The sequence below is a fragment of the Oncorhynchus mykiss genome, chromosome 3, assembly GCF_057628025.1.
Source record: "Oncorhynchus mykiss isolate SJ-2025 chromosome 3, ASM5762802v1, whole genome shotgun sequence".
NCBI lineage: Eukaryota > Metazoa > Chordata > Actinopteri > Salmoniformes > Salmonidae > Oncorhynchus > Oncorhynchus mykiss.
The window spans coordinates 27,375,151-27,381,150 of NC_143024.1; positions in this window are offsets into that span (position 1 = coordinate 27,375,151).

The following is a 6,000-nucleotide window of genomic DNA, read 5'->3' on the forward strand; positions in this document are numbered from 1 at the left end:
ATTCAACCAACTTATTGTGGGAAGCTTGTGGAAGGCTACCCAAAATGTTTGACCCAAGTTAAACAATTTAAAGACAATGCTACCAAATGCTAATAGAGTGTATGTAAACTTCTGACCCACTGGGAATGTGATGAAAGAAATAAAAGCTGAAATGAATCATTCTCTTTACTATTATTCTGACATTTCACATTCTTAAAATAAAGTGGTGATCCTAACTGACCTAAGACAGGGAATTATTTACTCAAATTAAATGTCAGGAATTGTGAAAAACTGAGTTTAAATGTATTTGGCTAAGGTGTATGTAAACTTCCGACTTCAACTGTACATATTTTATGTTTAGAACTCTCTTTAGTGTGTTATGATCTTGCCTGACTGTGGCATGTTTTTGCCTTTGCTGTACTTTTTCAGGTTTATGATTCCTGATTTTTCTAAATCAGTGAAGCCCACACATTGTCTTTTGACAAACTCTCTTATGTCAGAGAGAAGAGAAGAAGTTAAAGGGAGCGAGTGAGAGAGAGAGAGGGATGGAGAGAGGGAAAGAGGAAGGGAGAAGGGGGTGAGGTAAGGACAGGGGTTTATCATTAGCATATCTAAGGAGAAGGTAGAAGAAAGGGATGGAACGTCCTATTTTGCTTTTTGACAGATAACAGTCTAAAGCCCTGTTTTGTTTCCAAGCAATAACAAATATATACCCCTCCCGTCTTCTTTCCCACCTCTCTTGTTTTCCTGGGAGAAATATGCTTACTCCTGGCGAACAGGGGGAGACATATTGTCCCGTGAGGAGCCTTGAAGAGTGCTTTGATACATTGAGATTATTACAGGGCTCTGACAGATTTTCCTGCTTGTGTATGTGTGTGTGTGTGTGTGTGTGTGTGTGTGTGCCTACGTGCTCGCAGAGCCGATTCCAGGCATAAGAGACATAAGCAGTTGCTTAGGGACTCTGGCCGCTAGGGGGCCCCGACCAGGAACTCAGCGTAATATTGAGAGTAAGAATAGTAGAATATAGAAGGTGCAATTTAAACATTTGGTTGTGCATCAGCAGGTTTTCTATTGTTATGTCAGTCACTGACAGTCACTCAATGAGCCATGTCAGCTAACAATTTTTAGATGGTAAGTTAGTCTAGCCAGCTATCTAAACTTGTAATAATCATACCCACCGGACATGCAGGGCATGTGCCCAGGGGCCCTGTCCTCCAGGGGGCCCCCATTGATTTTGTTAGTCACTCTCTTTCACATATTATATTAACATGGCATAAGTCATGGCAAAATGTGTAGAATTGCAGGAAACTAGCTTTAAAACTGCAAACATTTCTCTCGACCCCATGGCAAAATGTCGAGAATTGCAGGAAATGTACATTAAAAAGTAAATGTTTCTCTCTGCCGTCAATAGGTGGGCCACTAAAATGCTTGCCATCCATTTGTTGGAGACTTCCTCGTTGTCAGTCATTCTGAGTGGACTCTGTGTGGAAAGCTAAAAGAAATGCTGATGAGATTTTGGAGGTCTGACTCCTCCGAGTTTTTGGCAGTCTCAGGGAGTTTGCTCCGATCGTTCACCACGTGAAGTGATTATGCTGCAAATGGCCCTTTTGTTATCTTGGGAAGCCAGTCAGTTGTAAATAGCTGCAGAGTTATCTGGGCAGCACAGTCAGTCGGAGAGGAGACGAGTAATTGGATAATTAATTTAGTCTTGGACAGGTCAAACGGATTTTCCTCATCTGCTTTTCCTTTCCGGCGCTCCCTCTGTGGCAAGGTTTCCAGGACACGTAATTGATGTATGTGTGTGTGTGTGTGTGTGTGTGTGTGTGTGTGTCTGTGTGTCTGTGTGTGTGTGATTGATGTGTGCCATGGACGGATAATTACAGCGCATTCATCTCCCCTCACCCTCTCTCCCTCACCCTCTCTCCCTTTCACCCTCTAGACATGCAGGATGGGTAATGATGATGACATGAGAGGTTGTTTCAAATGACATGTTGTTGTTTCACCATATTTAAAGGGATAGTTTACTCAGGATACAAACAAACATGATTTTCAACCTACCTTGGCTGCAGTTGAGTCAATAAGGCAGTTTTGGGATATTTAGTTTCCTTTCAACACTTGATAGCCATATTTGGTTACTGTTAGCAATCTCAGTAACACTTAACATTAAACTGTTCTTGTGCCTGTGTAATAATCTGTCATTACTTTTGGAGCAACATTTTATTAGCATGTTGTTACATAATGCTTTGGTAATTGCATTAGAATTGCATAGCAATGAGCTGAGTTTTTGTAACTAGGGGAATAGTGACTGTTCATTATTCCACTTCTGTCATAACTCCATTATTATGCAATTATAAAGCAATTTCCAAAATCCTATGTATCACCAATGTTGCGAATTGTAATAATCACAAGGTTAGTATGTCATGATATGACGAAATCAAATGAAAATGTTGCTCTTGCTTTTTTTCACGTGCATTTTTTGTGATTTCACATACATTTTGTTTTGGAGCGTCACTGGGTGGATTCATAAGAGCATTGCCGATAATCACCGGAGTGTAACAACGGGAGGAACCAGAACAACTCACAGCCCGATTGGCACACCGCCCCTTGTGAGAATGCAGGTACAATCATTCAGATGTATTCCCATTGGTTCACTGCATATTGACGCCTGTATTTAAAGCCTTGCAGAAGCAGCATGGGGGAAGAACCGCGTGGGGCATTGATGAGGAAGGAGCTCAGACGAACAGTGAAGTAACAGGGAAGTGCATCGTTTTGAAGTATTTTCCACTGGACTGGGTGATTTTAAAGAATGGATTTTGGATTTTAAGGAGTAGACTGGTTTATTGTAAATATATATATTCAAAGATAATTGTGTGGCATTTTACTGCTCAATATTCCTTTGTGCCTCAGGCCTAACCCAGAGGTGGACCGAGCAGAAGGAAAACCATGAAAGGACTTCCCCACCCCTTTAATTCAACACTAGCCAATTAGTGTGTGGCCTTGTTACGTTCCACAGTTTGTGTTGTTGTGGGTTTGTATGTGTGTGCATTTCAGGAAATGCCTTCCTGGATTCTAAGCAGCTGATTGGCCGGCCCCATTGCAGATTGGAGCTCTGACCCGTCCCTCTCGTCAGGGGATACAGCTGCCTCTGTAATTACCAACTCCGTCTCCAGCTTGATAAAAGCTAGTATTCCTTCCCCAGGGAAGAGAGCTTCTTTTTTATGTCCTGTGTTGATTGTTGTGGCAGTCTGTAAAAGTTTTGTGGGTATTATTTTGTAGCCGCTCCTTCCTAGGTATGTGTATGCCAATAGGACTTAGTGTTTTTGGGTAATTGAAATGGTTCATGTAAATTATTGGTGTATTATTCTGTTTAATTTGTTCCCGGGGGGGAGGGGGGGGGGGGGGGAACGCACCTTAGGCAAGAGGCCTGCGGGCATACATAACCCGTAGTATTTAAACTGTCTATGCACACTAGGTAAGACCTCGGTGGACCACCCCCTGTATTTTGATTAGCGCACCAGGTTAGGTAAGTAGTGGGAAGGCAGTAGGTAGGAGAGGGGACTTTTACTTTCTTTGCTTTGCTTCCGTCCAGCCCCTTTTCCCCACCATACCGTGTTTAAGGAATAATAAATTCCCTGTAAACAGTATTTTTCTCTGCCTTTGTTGTCTTTCCCCGCACCTACGATCACATACTATTTTCACTCCACAGCGAGTTGGGATGTAGCAGGGTGTTGCGTTGCCTCCTCCAAGGCCTAAATGTTTACCTATTTATTTCTGTTCAAAATAAATGTCCATACTTTTTGCTGAAATCTTGCCTCCTTGTGTTTTTTGCTTACTGTGATTCGCACCCAACTGGTCACTAGAACTCAAACTGTATACAGTTAGGAGTCCTGGTGCTCCAAATCTCCACCAGGTGGCGTAGTCAGGGTTTTATGACTATGCCACATACAGTGGGGCAAAAAAGTATTTAGTCAGCCACTAATTGTGCAAGTTCTCCCACTTAAAAAGATGAGAGGCCTGTAATTTTCATGTAATCATGTAATTTTCATCATCACTTCAACTATGACAGACAGAATGACAGAGAAAAAAAATCCAGAAAATCACATTGTAGGATTTTTGATGAATTTATTTGCAAATTATGGTGGAAAATAAGTACTTGGTCAATAACAAAAGTTTATCTCAATACTTTGTGTATTTGTATTTGAATATCAAAGAAAATAGCCTCTTAGTTTAAAATCTATATAAACTATTTTCGACTACATAGAGCAGTGGTTCCCAAACTTTTTATAGTCCCGTACCCCTTCAAACATTCAACCTCCAGCTGCGTACCCCCTCTAGTACCAGGGTCAGCACACTCTCAAATGTTTTTTGTTGCCATCATTGTAAGCCTGCCACACACACACTATACGATACATTTATTAAACATAAGAATGAGTGAGGTTTTGTCACAACCCGGCTCGTGGGAAGTGACAAAGAGCTCTTATAGGACCAGGGCACAAATAATAATATAATCAATAATTTTGCTATTTATTTAACCATCTTACAGATAAAACCTTATTTGTTGATTGAAAATTGTGAATAGCTCACCACAGCTTAATGAGAAGGGTGTGTTTGAAAGGATGCACATACAGTGCCTTGCGAAAGTTTTCGGCCCCCTTGAACTTTGCGACCTTTTGCCACATTTCAGGCTTCAAACATAAAGATATAAAACTGTATTTTTTTGTGAAGAATCAACAACAAGTGGGACACAATCATGAAGTGGAACGACATTTATTGGATATTTCAAACTTTTTAAAAAAATCCAAAACTGAAAAATTGGGCGTGCAAAATTATTCAGCCCCTTTACTTTCAGTGCAGCAAACTCTCTCCAGAAGTTCAGTGAGGATCTCTGAATGATCCAATGTCGACCTAAATGATTAATGATGATAAATACAATCCACCTGTGTGTAATCAAGTCTCCGTATAAATGCACCTGCACTGTGATAGTCTCAGAGGTCCGTTAAAAGCGCAGAGAGCATCATGAAGAACAAGGAACACACCAGGCAGGTCAGAGATACTGTTGTGAAGAAGTTTAAAGCCGGATTTGGATAGAAAAATATTTCCCAAGCTTTAAACATCCCAAGGAGCACTGTGCAAGCGATAATATTGAAATGGAAGGAGTATCAGACAGACTCTCTCCAATGCAACCCAAAATTGCAGAGTTACAGTGCCTTGCGAAAGTATTCGGCCCCCTTGAACTTTGCGACCTTTTGCCACATTTCAGGCTTCAAACATAAAGATATAAAACTGTATTTGTTTGTGAAGAATCAACAACAAGTGGGACACAATCATGAAGTGGAACGACATTTATTGGATATTTCAAACTTTTTTGAGCTCAGCCCAATCCAGAAATCTGGCAGTGGCTTTATTTTTACAGAACAGCTTGTTGCAATTTTGATGAGGCTCTCTTGTTCAGATATCGGTAAGTGGACTGGAGGCAGGGCATGAAAGGGATAACAAATCCAGTTGTTTGTGTCATTAATTTCGGTAAAGTACCTGCGTAATTGCACACCCAACACACTCAGGTGCTTGACTATATCACATTTGACATTGTCCGTAAGCTTGAGTTCATTTGCACACAAAAAATCATACAATGATGGAAAGACCTGTGTGTTGTCCTTGTTAATGCAGACAGAGAAGAGCTCCAACTTCTTAATCATGGCTTCAATTTTGTCCCCCACATTTAATGTAGTTGCAGAGAGTTCCTGTAATCCTAGATTCAAATCATAAGGTGAGAAAAAACATCACCCGGATAGGCCAGACGTGTGAGAAACTCGTCATCATGCAAGTGGTCAGACAATTGAAAATTATGGCCAGTAAAGAAAACTTTAAGCTCGTCTCTCAATTTTAAAAAATGTGCCAATCCTTTGCCCCTTGATAACCAGCACATTCCTGTATGTTGTAAAAGCATTGCATGGTCGCTGCCCATTTCATTGCATAGTGCAGAAAATACATGAGAGTTCAGGGGCCTTGCTTTAACAAAGT